Source organism: Thamnophis elegans, chromosome 10 (assembly GCF_009769535.1).
Source record: "Thamnophis elegans isolate rThaEle1 chromosome 10, rThaEle1.pri, whole genome shotgun sequence".
Classification (NCBI taxonomy): Eukaryota; Metazoa; Chordata; class Lepidosauria; order Squamata; family Colubridae; genus Thamnophis; species Thamnophis elegans.
The window spans coordinates 29,820,494-29,835,839 of NC_045550.1; the positions used below are offsets into that span (position 1 = coordinate 29,820,494).

Genomic DNA, 15,346 nt, shown 5'->3' on the forward strand with positions numbered 1-15,346 from the left:
AAAATCCCCTGTGATGTTTTAAATATTATTGGTGGAACTCCACAACAGGTACTTTCTTCCTGGTGTTGGGTTCGAAAATCTCTATAATCCAATTGAATAGAATGGTATTTGTTTTAGGACAATTATCATACAAACTATATTAATAATTTATCTTAATGTACAGATTCATAATGTTTAGAAAACTATATTATCTCCTGAACTACTCTTTACTTCAGTGATCAAATCTCCTGCTATCTGTTCCTGTTCAGAGGAATTATCACATATCACAGTATTGAAATGCTTGAAAATGGTTATGTCTTTTTGCAAAATTGGGAAGTTTGAATATGGGAAGTGTTTAAAATCTCTGTTCAATTTTAAAAGTGCTCCATACTGAATGCATCCTTGAAGTATAAGTGATAGAGACCAACACAATAATGAAGTTATAGTACTTATATAGCTTAATCCAAACTCAAGTGCTGCAGGCTGCATATGGTTACCAAGACATTTTATGCAGCCCACATCTCATTCCCACACAGAGAAAGACCAGAAGTAGGACATCTGATTGCTAATACCTCCTTTGCTGAAAAGAAGGTGCATTATGGAGGATTTTTAAATCTGAAGCCTTGGGTGAGACAAGCCAAGGGGCACGTTGATGGCTAGCAACTCTTCCTTGCTCTGCATTTAGAGTGAATTGTACCGGCAAAGGAAAGCTTTACTAATCCTGCACCAAGGTGCCATTATTAGTCAGGGTCAGTCTGTCAACTCACCATCAGGACATGGAACCAAACTTTATACCCTAAAGTTATAACCAGAAGCCATGGCAGTGGTAAGAGAGTAGCTTCTAGCTGGATATCAAGTTGTGATGGCCTTATTCTCTTGTCATCCCAGAGCAGCTCATAGAGATGGAAGGTTCCACATAATAGGACAGTAGTGGGATTTGTGAGCCTGGTGCATGATTACTTGTGATTGAATAAGGGCAGAGAGGCAATTGTTGGGCCCTCTCTTCTGGAGACTGAACTGAAACTAATGAACTAGCCACAGAAGTCTAGGAGTTTCTAAGATCATTCTTGAATAAAAGCTAATAAGCCCTCATGAAAGAATTTTAGCAACTGCTGAATATCAAATGCAAATTCTATTTATAATAATCAATGTTCACATTTCTTGCATCATTTTCTCCCACCCACTCTGCATAGAGAGCTAGAAACAGTTTTCATTTGGGCGGGAGAATTCCATCTGTTCCTTGTTTTGATAACGGCCTGAAAATCAGGATGTTTACTTTCTGTGAATCAATTTTCACAGCATCTTTGCTGCTCCTAGCTGTTCTCCATCTAAGAACTATCTACCACATGCCCTATTCCAATGTTATTGAAAACCTACAAGTATTGCAATTCAGCTTTAACCGAAACTGCTTACAGCATTCTGTTACACACATATAGATACACAAACCTTCACATCTTATTAAATACAAGCAGGTTCTATCAGAATTAATTCTCTGGAGGTCTCAATTTATATTAGCACCACAATGCAGAAAAATACAGAGGTTGCCTCATTGCATAATTTACTATTAATTAGATGGCAACAGCACTGAAAAATTACAAAAGTAGACACTTAAAGGCAGACAGTCCTACAAAGCAGTCTTTCTGACATAATTCACAAGACTTTAGAGACTTTTGTATTAATGTATGAAAAGGCCAGTGTTGCAGCTTTCATGCTGGGGAACAAATCCTCATGTAAGAGGATTAAGAATTTCAGTATGACATCTCTCATCGTTATTCAATTCACTATTATTCTAGAACAGCCTTTATTGTCCTCCCCCTCTTTTTCCCTGCCTTGAATATAACCTTATTTCCTGAGATTCTGATATAGTGTTCTGGCTTTATTTTTTATGACTCTCCAATATAAACTTCTGCTTGTTTTTGTCCATTTGTATTTTTGCAGTTGTTAATATTGGTCAATAGTATAAAATTGTTTATAAAAATCACTTAGAGTTGTAGCTCTTGTTTCCAACCTGCAGTGTAATCTGCCCTGTCATGTTATTTTATGTGAATGGAAAAGAAAATAATAACCAGCTGTAAACAATAATAATTGCAGGCTAGCTATCATCATACTTGTGGGAACATGAAGTATTAGGTAGGCTGCTGTTGAAAGCATAATATGGGTCAAAGAGAGTAATTCTTCAAATAAGAACATAAGAGGCCTGTTGGCTCAACCCATTCTGGTCACATAATGGCCAATCGGATGCATTCAGAAAGGTTGTAGATATGGGCAGGAAAGTAACAGTCCTTCATTACTGTTGTCCCGTTATAGCTGTAATTCAGCTATACCGTTTGTGAATCCAGAGGTAATTAGTGACCATTAAGTTAGTAGCCACTGATGACCTTAATCTTCCATGAGTTGTGCATTTCCTTTTCAAAGATCTCTACATTGGTGACTGTCACCCTATCTTATGGCTGATGTGTTAATAGCCATAGTTTTAATTGGTCCTCCTGTTTTAATCAGCCACTACAAAGAATGTCCTATCCTTTTCCCATGTGTCATTGCCCAGGACTCAGGTGCTAATTCTGAATTTGAAGAAGCTGCTACAGCAGAATTTGTGGAATGTCAACCTCAGGAGAAACAAAGGCAAGAATCATCAGAATTGGAGCAGTCAGATGATGATAACATAAGACCCCCAATCCCTCACATCTGGCAAGCCAAGCAGGTATGTTGTATGAGGCTCTTTGCCAAACAAGGGATTAAATATTTTATTAAAGATAGCTGGCTGCAGCTTGATCTATGAGGCAGCCTCAGCTGGAATTGTCTAATCTCTGTTTCTTGTGTGATGTTTGTGTGGATTTTGCTCATGAAATTCGGGCTGGCTAGCAACCATGACATGGCTTATGGAACTGATTGTTTTTCTGCATATTCCTGTAAAAAGCAAACATCACTTAAGTTTCTTTTTTTTCCAGAGACTTTGTTTTGGTTTGCAATCCTTGCCTGCTGTTACCTCTTTAACCTTGAGAAAACTGCTGTTTTCTATGGCAACTGTGTAACTGAAACCAGAAGAAAGAACAGTGATGTTTATTTTAATTTTTAAATAATGCTTGCTACTATAATAGGATTTTAAAATTTAACTCAGGAGTACATGAAATATTTTAGACTTCTGATGCATAATGACCAGAATAGAGTACCTGATTTATTGGAAGGACATAGAATATTCTTGCCAGACAGCAAATGGCATATCTACTCTATTGTCTTTGACAACATCATTTATGTAATTACTTTGTCTAATATCCTATTTTCATTCGGGAGCTCAAGGTAACTATATAGAGTGATCCTCCTTCTTAATTTACTACCCAGCAACAACTTTGTATGTTAGGCTAGTAGATTAAGTTGCTCAAAATTGCCTAGTGAGTCCCCAGGACTACAGTCTGGGACTCCATATCCTTCTCCAAAACCTCAACATTTACCCAAGACATAAGACTGGCTGTACAATATAATTTCTACATCAGCCAGAAGTTATGACTTATGAGATATCTCCTCTAGCTACCCAAAAGCAAATGAAGAAAGGGAGAATCAATTAACATTTCCAGCACAGATGGAAAGGAAAAATGAAGAAGGCCAGGGGTGAAATGCTACTGGTTTAGACTGGTTTGCCTGTACCAGTACTAAAAAAAATGCTGCCGGTTTGGCTGAACCAGTATTTCAGCTGTGATACGTGATTTATATTAGCTAGAAAGCAGGATTTCCTGCTTTTTAGCTAATCTAAATTGAGTGGCACAGCAGATTCGCCCCCTCACTGTTCTACTTACCTTTGCAGCAGTGGTGGGATTCAAATAATTTAACAACCGTTCTCTGCCCTAATGACGAGCTGGGTAGGTGGGGCTCGGTGGTCATGTGACTGGGTGGGTGTGGCCAACTCAACATCACTCACGTGAAGATGGGCGCTTCACCTTAGCTGTTCCAATGTACTAAGGGTTAGCCAGAGAGGCAGTTTCTGTAAGCAGGGCAATAAGGATCAGGCTAGAAACAACACCAGAATGTTTCCTTCCTGCCTTCCTTACAGGATTAGCCCTGTAAAGTGGAAAAAAACAAAATGAGATTTCTTCCAACAACCAGTTCTCTGAACTGCTTAGAAAGTTAACAACTGGTTCTCCTGAATAGGTGCAAACTGGCTGAATCCCACCACTGTTTTGCAGGCACGGTCAGTAACAGGCTCCACCCACCCGCCCGGATGTCATCACGTCCATTTTTTATGATCTGCACATGCATGGAAGGTGGCCTGTACGCTGATATTTGCAAACCGGTAGCGAAGGTAAATAAATTTCACCCCTGAAGAAGGCATAGTATAAAATCTGAGGTGTTTAAAATGAGAACCAGCAATTGTCACATACATACAATTGTAAGTATACAGTTGCAAGGCCATGATGCCAAATAGCCTACTTTGGAAGGGTGGAATGAGGAAGTCTCATGTTTAAACCTCCTGAAGTATAAAAGTCTTCCCCATCTTTGCTCTATCAGTGAACCATCAACTGCTGTGCATGGCTTCATTCAGGTCAAATCTCATTGAACCATGTTGAGAGTTTTTAACCATGTCAAGCTATGAAGCTGAGCTAATCTGTAACCTGTGATCTGTGATTTATTGCCTAGATCATCAACTTTGTGTTTAAGTCCCTTAAGAACTTCTGAGTGGAATCTACATGGAGCCAGAAAGTTTATTTAATTTTAGTTTGTCAATTTGGCTTCAATAACTGCATCTGCTTCCTCCTGAAAATAAAATCCAAAACTCTTTCCCATTCTTAATAGAAATTCTTAATAGTAAGGAATAAAATATATTTATTCATTTCCTCTGATATTTCTATATTTTTTTGAACAAGACTCCTTCCCCTATCCTTTCTTAATGATCCTCATAATGCAATGGTCACACTGGTTAGTTTTCTTTTTTATTATTTTTTTTATTTTTTTATTTTTTATTTTAAACACATAAACACATCAACAGAAACAAACACATAACTTAAAAACAACGTAGGAACCATAAGCTCCATCATATATCATACAGCAGTTCCGAATCGGTTTCTTTGCAGTTAGTGTTTTCCCTTCTATACATAACATTTCTATCTTGCGTTCATAATCTCGTTATTCATTATCCCTTCTTATATACATTTATTTATTCATTTATACTTAGCTACTTATGATCAAGTATTATTTATCTATATTGTGATTTATATTTTTACTGTCATTTATTTTCTCACATACAGTTATAGGTATACATTAACATAGTTATTCTTTTTCTTTGCCATTCTTATATTATTATTATTATTCCATTTAAAAGGTTATAAAGTATAATTTGGAATGCTTTGTTTACCATCCTTCACACCTGGTATGACACCACCTTATTTTCTCTTTCTTTCCTTTTCTCCCTCCCTTCCTTTTCTACTTCCTTCCTCCTCTCCTTTCCCTTCTTCCTTCCCTTACTTCTCCCCTACTCCTACCCTCTTTCTTCTCCTTCCTACCCTCTCTCCTTCTCTTTTTCTCTCTTCCTCCCTCCTCTCCTTCTCTTTCTCTCCCTTCCACCCACCTCTCCTTACCTCTTCCTTCTTCGCCTACCTCTCCTCCACATTTCTTCTTCTTCTCCTACTATCTCTCCTTCTCTCTCTCTCTCTTCCACCCTCCACTTCTTTCCTTTCCTTCGTCCCTCCATTCGCTACTTCCTTCCTCCCCTCCTTTCCTTCTTCCCTTCCTTTCTTTTTCTATTGTTATAGGTGTCTCTTTCAAATCCAGTTTATGTTTTCTTTGGGATGTTATTTCCACAAGTCCATTTTCCCCCCATATCATTTCCTTTTTTCTCTATCATTCTACAGTCTATATGCCAGCTATCATCCTGATTTGATTTCACCAATCATGACCCCCTTGTTTTACTCATAATTATTATTTTTGAGAGTTGTTCTATTCTTTCATTGCTTTTTATTTCTTTGCTCCATCCATCTATACCAATTATCCCATATCTGGTCTACTTACAATTTCTTAAGATTATTAAACAACTGGGTTCTTTTTTTTTTTAGTACGTTCAGTTCATTCAAGTTTATCGACATAATTGTTATTTCTTGATCCATCTTTAGCTGGGATTGTTTCTTTTACTTCTAGTTTGTATCTGACTTTTCCCTCTCGCACCTTCCTTTTCTGCTCTCTCTCTTTCTTGCCTCTGTACTCTCCTGCTTCTTCCGCTGTCTTCTAATGTTTCTTCCTCTTGACCTCTGCATTCTAGTTCCTCTTTGCTTCCTTGTTCTCTTTCCCTATTGCAGTGTTCTTCATAGAATTTGTGTGCTTCTTCTAAATTCTCTATCTTATATCTTTTTCCTTGCCAAGTTACCAGAACCCCTTCTGGTACCAACCATCTGTACATTATTCTATTTTTATTTAACTCGTTTGTTAAGAATTGGTATTGCCTACGTTGTTCCCGAATTCTTCGTGGGATCTGTTTAAGCATGGTCAGCTCTTTTCCCTAACCCTAACCCTAACCCTAACTCTAACCCTAACCCTAACTGGTTAGTTTTCTATTCCATTGGTCTTTCTCCTTTTGCATCATTTACTAATTGTTTGTGTGATAGCAGTTTTCACACAATCACAAGCTTGATACTAGATTAGTCTGTTACCAAAATAAGAGACAAGCAGAAACAATAACTCTTATTCAAAAGAATAATGTTTTACTTCACACAGATAAGAAAAAGAGGTTCAAAGATTTGAACTCTGGTTTCACTATAATTATGGCACTCACTGAATTTTTTTATTTGTAATGTGTTCATTAACTTTGCTACGATAAATGTACTTTGAGTATCCTTGGAAATATCAAGCTAAGAGAATTTTGATAGCTTGCACACTTTCACCCAGTCTTCTTTTTAAATTATTATTATTTGAGAAGGCTTGAATATTTTAAAGGAAGTTTTCTTGCATTAATAGCATCTCTAATTCTGCTCAACAGGTAGCCTGGTATTCTCTTGGCCTTCTTGGTAAGCATATATTTTAATGATAGCTATCCACAGCGAGTCATAATTATGTTTTAAAAATGAGATCATATGCATGGTGATATTATGATGAAACAACTTTTATATTTGTACAATGGTCCTGTACTCCTTTTGTTGAGGAAGCTATAATCAGAAGGATACTTTGGATACAGTATATATAGAAACCATGGTCTAGCTACACTGGGAGGAATCCATGTTTAAAAGCATGTAACCCATTTGCCCAGCAAAAATAATTCTAGAGCCATCATGATGGATTTGGAAATTAAGAATTATATGCTGAATATTAAGACTAACAAAGTACTGTATATACAGCCCATCTGGATAAAAAGGTTTGGAACGGTAGAACAGCATGCTAGAAAGGGCTTAAACTTTAACATGCCAAATATTAGAAGAGGATCAAAATATAACTCATAGATAAAAGTATTTACCCTTAATTCAAAGTAATTCGAAAGGGAGTACATGTTCATGAATAATGACAGTCAACAGCAAGGAAAAATGTGATTCCCTTGCCTATTTTATTTAAATTTAATAATAAACTAAAATAGTTTGCATGAATATTTTCAATTAAAACAATAACAGAAAAGAGCCGCAGGAACTTTTGTAGAGCTATGAATAAACAGAGACACTTTTGCATTTTGATTCTTCCTCTTAAACTATTTTTGTTCTCTTTTCTCTTTCATCACACATTCCTCTTATTAACTCAGTAGCTCAGTATATATCATGTAGTCATTCTCTGAAGATGGATATTTTTAATAAGCTCTATTATTGATTATTAAGTACTAGCCATAACACTTTGCTACTAAGGTCAGAGGAGCAGGTATGAAATGTATCTGACTACAATATTTATTGCATAGTACATAAAGTCAACTTTGGAGATCAAGTCAGAATTACATTTAAAAAGTCTGTAGTTAGGACTATTAAAATTACACCTTAAATGAGCCACCCAGAGTCCAAATAATTGAAGTGTCATAAAAGCATTTGAAATAAATGCAGAAATGCAGCTTACATTTTTATTGTTTATAGCCACACATATGATTTTACTTCATGTTCAACATTTGTTAGATGGCCCTTTTACATTATATGAAAGACAGAAAAAGATTATTAAGAAAACAGATTTGTACTAGGTTAGAGCAGGGTTTCCCAACCTTCGCAACTTGAAGATGTCTGGACTTCAACTCCCAGAATTCCCCAGCCAGCATTCCCTGGCTGGGGAATTCTGGGAGTTGAAGTCCAGACATCTTCAAGTTGCCAAGGTTGGGAAACACTGGGTTAGAGCATGCTTAGCAATTTCTGGATGGTGGATGAGAAGTAGACACAGGATATTGGATAAGAAGGCAGAGTGGAGTTTTCCAAAATATGTTTAATGTGTTGGGAGAGCTGTCTGTCACTTTACCCTCCACTCATGTCATGGGTTTATTGCTCTTTCAAAAAGGGACGAGACCTATGTTTAGAAGCAGCTCAGCTGACAAGTCATCACTGCAGGAATTACAAAGAGTATCAAAGGTGCTCCCTCCTCCTTTACCCTATGCTCCTTCTCCATGTTTGTGACTTGTCAGTCAGGCTAAGTTGCTTCAGTTGAGATAGCACAGATAATGGCTGTGGTTAGCATCATCTGGATGTAACTTGTGGGATAGGAACAATTTTTGTACCTTTAATGACAAAACTAAAAATTTTTGTTTGTTGACCAAATCAATGGAAAGTGGATAATAGACACTCAGAATCAGTAACACACTGATTCTGGGGATTAGCATAGGGCCTTTGTTTGAACTCACCCAGCGAGGTGAGGCGTCGTCATCGGAGTCATCAGAGGAGCTGGTGGAGACATCCGCTTCTCCCTCCAAAGCCTGGCCGAATTGGGGGGGGGGTGGAATCAACGGCGAACGCTTCTTTCTTTTTCTTATCTGAGGTCTTGGTGGATTTTCCCTCCCATTTGGAAGGGGTTAGGGCGGTCGTGGACAGCTTGGCGCGGCATTCAGGCGCGCGATGGCCGATTTTCCCACAACGAAAGCAAGCAAACGGTCTGGATTTTCCAGAGGGGCCTCCCCTCCCTTCGCCTCTGCCTCCGAAAGGGGTTTTGCGGCTTGGGGGGGAAGATTTCGCAGCTTTCTCCTTTTGCTTCTGCCTCTCCTCCTTAGCACATTTGAGTCTCATTAAATCCAGTTCAGTGTCCGCCGCGTTTTCAAACCAAACAGTTAAGCGTTTGGGAAGGTGGCGATTAACACATTGTTGATAAATATCTTCATCCAAGCCCAAAGCAAATTTGTCCAAAAGGGCTTCTTCACCCCATCCCCTCATGTAATTACATAGGTGTTGAAACTCCTGAATGTACTGGGACACAGGCCTGTCCTCCTGCGCGAGGGTCATAAATTTCAGTTTGCCCCGTTTCTCAGTCAGGGGGTCATCAAACCGTCTCTTGAAAGCTCCCATAAACGCATTGAAATTCCTCAGGAGGGGGGAATTTGCTTGATGTAAGCCTGTTCCCCAGTCAGAGGCCTCTTCGTCTAATGCAAGCAAAACCATGCGTATTCTCATGGTATCTGATTCAAAATCGGGCCCATAGATTTCCATGTAATTATAAACTTGCATGATGAAAGACCCCAGCTTCTTTGGGTTTCCATCATATTTTACAGGTAATGGGGGGACTTTAGCCATTCTGCGTCTTCTGGGGGGTGGGGCCCCTGGTCTGGCAGCACCCCTGGCAGGGGGGGGTGAAGCTGCTCGTGGGTTTTCTTGCTCCCACCCCCTCTCGGCCTCTTCACCCTCCCCAAATCTTTGCCCAGAGTACCTCTGTTCCAAGTAATCAGGTTGATCTCTTTCCTGGGGTCTTCGTTCGGCTCCCGCCTCAACCGGCCTTTCCTGGTGTCTTCTTCTGGTAACGGCCGCATCCCAGTTTGCACCCTCCTCTCTTTGTCCCACCGACAAAGACCAACAGGGGGGGGGGACTAGCAGGGCTTGATATCTCCAGCTGAGCCAATTCTTCAGGAAACAAGATATCAGTGGGTTCTTTGTCCTTTTCTCCATTGCTGGCTGGCGAAGACATTTTTTTCCCCCCTGTTCTGTCTCCTTGTAATTTTGCACCTTCCACGGTAGATTGTAGTCTCCTGGAAAGGTGTTGTTGAGACTTCGCTAACTGTCAGCTCCTCTCCATTAGTTAATTAGGAAAGAAAGACCATGAGACTCCATGCGTAGAAATCAAATGTACTTTTACTAATTAAAAATGGTTAAAGGCAATGCATAGCGAAGTCTGATTAATTAGGCGCGAAAGCAGTTGATATATAGAATAGCCCATTCCCCACCTCTTGGCATCACAGTCCCAGCCCAATCACAAGTCTTCCAAATGTCAGGTGCAAGATAACTTCAAAAGGCATCATGAAGATGGAATGTCAGTGCCGTTAGACCTGGCGGGAAACACCCACGCATGCGCAGCCCGATCAGTCAGTGAACTCCAGAACCTTCCACCAGCACAATGAGTAACCCCTCCCAAATACCATGCCCTCCCTCCCCGTTTCATGGCAGCTGAAGCGATAGCAAAGCAGAAGCTGACAGATTATATCTGTAGCAACAATTGTTACTGCAGAAGAGAGAACACTTTAAATATTTTAAATGTTTTAAAACTGGAATAGCTAAATATGACATTAAATTACCAATACTGTGGGATAAGGATGACATGAAGACAATATTGTGTCATTTAAAAATGATTCGTGGAGGATTCATGCCAAAGAGAATGTGAGAATAAGACCTAATAATGGAAAAATGTCTAGAAACAATTCCATCTTGTATTTATTAACTGTCATGACAAAGTTTTATTGATTAACCCTTTCTTCTAAAATTTATAATTATTTTAAAATCAATTTCTGAAATCTAAAGAAGCCTCAAAGGGGAGGCTTCAGCTTAAATCAACAGGTATGGAGACCAGATATTTCTTTTAGGCTGTGATGCAATACAAAAAAAAAATCTCTGCTGAGCAGCTGGTTAATTTATAACATGGCTAATTTCATTATATCTGAGATTTTCAAGCTCACTTTTCTGTGGCGTAGACCAAATGGAATCCTTGGCAAAAATAACTTTTATTTATCCTTTATAATGTACTTTTCCAAACATGTTAACAATGAAATAAATGAGTGGAACCCAGATCTTTCAGACATCCTTCAGTCAGAAAAGATCTAAAGTACCTGGATGATACTGTTAATTGGAAAGAGTTGTCGGCTGTTGTTTTGGGAGCTTCCTAAGCAGATTTTTAAAATTAAATATGTTAAGTTTTTTCCTCTCCTTGTTATTCCCATCTGACTTTTAATGGAACTTTGCATCTATGCATGTTTTCACAACAGATGCCTTCTGAATTTATTTTAACAGATTCTAAACCATTATCTAATGATTTAGAACCTAAATCATTATCCTACATCAAAATAGACTTTATTTAAAGGTGAAAAGCATCTTGTTATCAGTTTTCTCATATAATATACTATTTCAGGACAAAAATATTTTAAAAAACAAATGCATTAATTTTAACATTAAAGGAGTGCTAAATAAAGGTTGCATTGAAATATTATAAGAATGCTAGTTCTTCTAGCAGTCCCCTCTATTTCCCAATATTTTCCCACCCACCAAAGTGTGTGTGTGTGTGTGTGTGTGTGTGTGTGTGTGTAAAATTGTATTCTGGTGTTTTGGTAGTGTAAAAGTAATCTTCAAGATGTAGGAATAGGTCATCAGTAAAATTTGGAAGGCAATTAATTATCTATTTTTAAAGGGAAACAAATGTTGGTTGCTTTCTGATCAGCTGAGAGCATTTAAGCGCACCAAGAAAGACACAGGGAGAATGGAATGGTGCGCAGATAGAAATTGAATTAGAGGCCAAATCACCCTCCTTGGAATCTTACTAGTTTTATTCAGTCAGAAAAGACCATCAAATAATCCTAAAACAGGCTGAGCTTGGAGTTTGTAAAATACATCCCCCTCTAGCAGAAAATGGTTACATTTAGTGTCCATGAAATCATGCATATGAAGCTACAGAGATGATTTCTTAAGTCAAGGCATCATTAACATGGACTGGCATCTTGAGTTATGCAGTAGGTCATGTCAGGCTGTCGGTCATTAATTTGCTTGTTTCATTTAAACTTAAACAGACCAAGAAAGCAAGCCCTTACTTTGAGCTTAAGAGAATGCTAGAAATAAGATTTTTTTATTCCATTTCTACTTAAGCGTCTTTTCTACTGGCATGAAGACATACTATATTGATGGGAGAAAGAATTGCAGGCAAGGAGATATCAGGTGGGGTTGATGTAAAATTCATCTTCTTTTAATAACAGAATTTGGCAGAATTCCTCACTCAAAAAACATGACTCTTGTTGAATCACTGGTACAAAACACCTCCATGCATAAGCAGGCTGATCCTTGTGATCATTTTTTTTATAGTGAGATTGATATTCCTGGTTGTTATGAATGGAAAATATGATTACTTTAACCCTCAAAGCAGAATTAAATTTTATATTTTGTTGACTGAAATGATATGTAGTTCCAGATAACTCTTTACTTGAATAATAACTATTCCAGAAGAATGTTGTTTGAATTAAATATAGGCTATAAAGCCAGCTCAGCCTAAAATTCCTAAATGGAATTGATATTCTATCCCCATGATGGTGAACCTATGGCTTGTGTAGCCATTTGTGCAAAGGTGGCACATGGAGCCATTTGTTAGGGCACACAAGGTGTTGCCCTGTCAGTTCCAGCGTGCAAGCGCACACTGGCCAGCTGATTTTGGCCTTCTCTTAAGGCCATTTTTCGCTCTCTGGAGGCTTTCTTGAAGCTTTCTTGAAGCCTCCAGAGAGTGAAAAACCGGCCCTACAGGCAAACCAGAATTCCAGGAACAAACTTCCGGTTTACTCATAGCGGCGGTTTTTTTGCCCTTCAGAGCCTTTAGGAGACTTCCCTGAAGGCTCCAGAAGGCAAAAAAACACCCCTATGAGCAAACTGGAGCTGCCCAGGCACGACCTCCCCCTGCACTCCCCCCACTTTTGGCACACAATTCAAAAAAGGTTAGCCATCACTGCTCTATCCTAACCTTTGGATGCCACAGATATACTGTGATTTGATGGAACTGCTCTATGACGATTATGTGAGTGGAATAACTAAGGGTTGAGAGCTCCCACTATTCTAAATATAATACAATAAAATGTGTAAACTGGCACAATACTGGTTTCCTAAAAAAGAATAGTCTATTCTTTATGTCTAGAGCTTAACACTTTGAAACTGTTTTTATAATACTTCATCCAATCTGGATTATTTCCCTCTTCTAAGATATTACAGTGATTGAAAAGCTGAACCTTGTATTATTTGTTTGTTGGTGTGGTCTACCAACATAAAAAAATGGACCTTATCTCCTTATGGTGCCAAGAAAGAGTTAGCATTCAGTAAGAGATGAGCTTTGACTAATATCTTTCTTGCCTGAGCATTTCAGAAGAGACCATAAAATATGGATGATTCACGTCCTTCTACAAATAATGGGGGGGGGACCAGATGCACTAAAATGTCTTAGGTCTTATCCATATTTCCAGCTAGTTTTAATGTGAATAAGGATCAGCAACAGTTTCTGGAAGGTAAGAATGGACAATGTTCTACTCGTGTACAATCACCTACAAATGTGACATTCAGCAGTGTTTTCCTGTCCTTGAAAGTTGAAAGTAATAACTCCTGGTTTGTGTAAGCTCAGGTTTTGCTGTTCAAGTCGCCTGCTGTGCTTAAATTTGTTCTAGGCAGACTCCTGCAGTTTAATTGGTTACTATGCAAAAGCAAGAATGCTCCCTCACCATTTTCTGAGTTTTTCCTCAAGAAGGATCTACTGCAGCTTCCATTCCACATCTTATTTAGTTTACAGGTTACAACACTTGTTTATCAGACTGTGAACCTGATTATTTGGGCTATTTGAATGGGATGTATGTGTGAAACTCTTCTAGCTCAAGTGACTGGAAACATGACAAAATGGTGTCAATGAAATCCTAGTGGAAAATTAATCCAGAGAAGGAAAAATATAATCAAAATATATTTTTGCCAGGTATTTAACCAAGATTGTTCTGGATATCAAATGCTTTCATTCTACATCACTGAGAAAGGACTGTAACAGAAGTTGCAGCAGACTTCCTTAAAGAAAAGCTTGGAAAATATGAGGGGGCATTTCTGCCTCTGAACAATAACCAATCAAACTACAGGGGTTTGCTGAAAACAAAGTAAAGGGCGCAGCATGTTGGGAAAATGCAAGAAAGGGATATTTATTTTCAAGCTGTTGTGCCATACAGGTGCCTTTAAGTTTTAAATTCGTATCTACCAATTTAATTTCTTGTGTTTTACACCCACATCTGTTAGTAGAGAGCCAGACAGATTGGTGAGATATGGTAGTTAAGATGCTGCAATAGGAATGGGGAGACAAAATTCCAATCCTTCCTAAAACAAGAAACTGCCTGGATGACTTTTCACCAGTCTGGACTGGGAACAGGTATTTGTGAATCTATACTAGATCAGGATGGTAGCAATAGGGAAGTTGTCATCATATCCTGTAATCTGATTTGAATTGAATCTTTGGCAAGCTGCTGCCAAAGGTCTTAGTCTAGATAGCATTTTCTTAAATTGGCATAGAGTCAAGCTGGCATAAGCACAGATCAAGAGCAACTTAAGGGTGTAGAAAGTGGTTGCCACCTACCTGAAACCATGATCACAATCACTCTTTGGAAAAAAGTATGGAAATGATGTATATTCTTTTACTCTGCACTTTGTGAAAGTCAATAGTAAAAAATGCACACCTTTTCCCCCCAAAATAGTTTAATATTTTCTAAACACATATAACATAACATATATTCAGTCTATTTCAATCTTAAGTGTCAAGCATTTAATGTATTGAAATTTTATGTTTATTATGCTTAATTTGACCATGACTAGGGTTAGGAGGTACAGGCTGAAGAGATGCTGTCCAGCTTGGGGAAATTTGCCTTTAAAAGCTGGCTATCAACATTCCAACTAAAAGCCGCATACAATCAGACACTCCATAACTACTACACATAGAACAGGTCAGTGCACACATAGAGAAGTTTCCTAAGGATGGGCTCCAGCAGAATCCGAAAGCTTGGAAGACTAAATCTCTGGTCCCTGTGGTTTAGATGAGAACTTGAAAATTTGCCTTTATTTAACCCACAAAACCAGAATATATAATAAAAGTCAAAATTCCTTTTCCTAGGTAGGATCAACCTATGCTTTTTTGTTTTTAAGAAATCTTTTTAATCTGATACCTTTTCACTTGAATAAAAGTACTTAAACTTAAAATATTTAAACTGATATATTATTTAAATACTGCAGCTCAGTGATCAGGTGTAAACTAGCTT

General features: G+C 38.3%; 1 pseudogene; it reads left to right on the forward strand.

Moving 5' to 3' along the window:
- The first annotated feature begins 468 nt into the window (after window positions 1-468).
- The window catches only part of LOC116514181, a 64,776-nt pseudogene continuing 49,898 nt past the window's right edge, over window positions 469-15,346 (forward strand).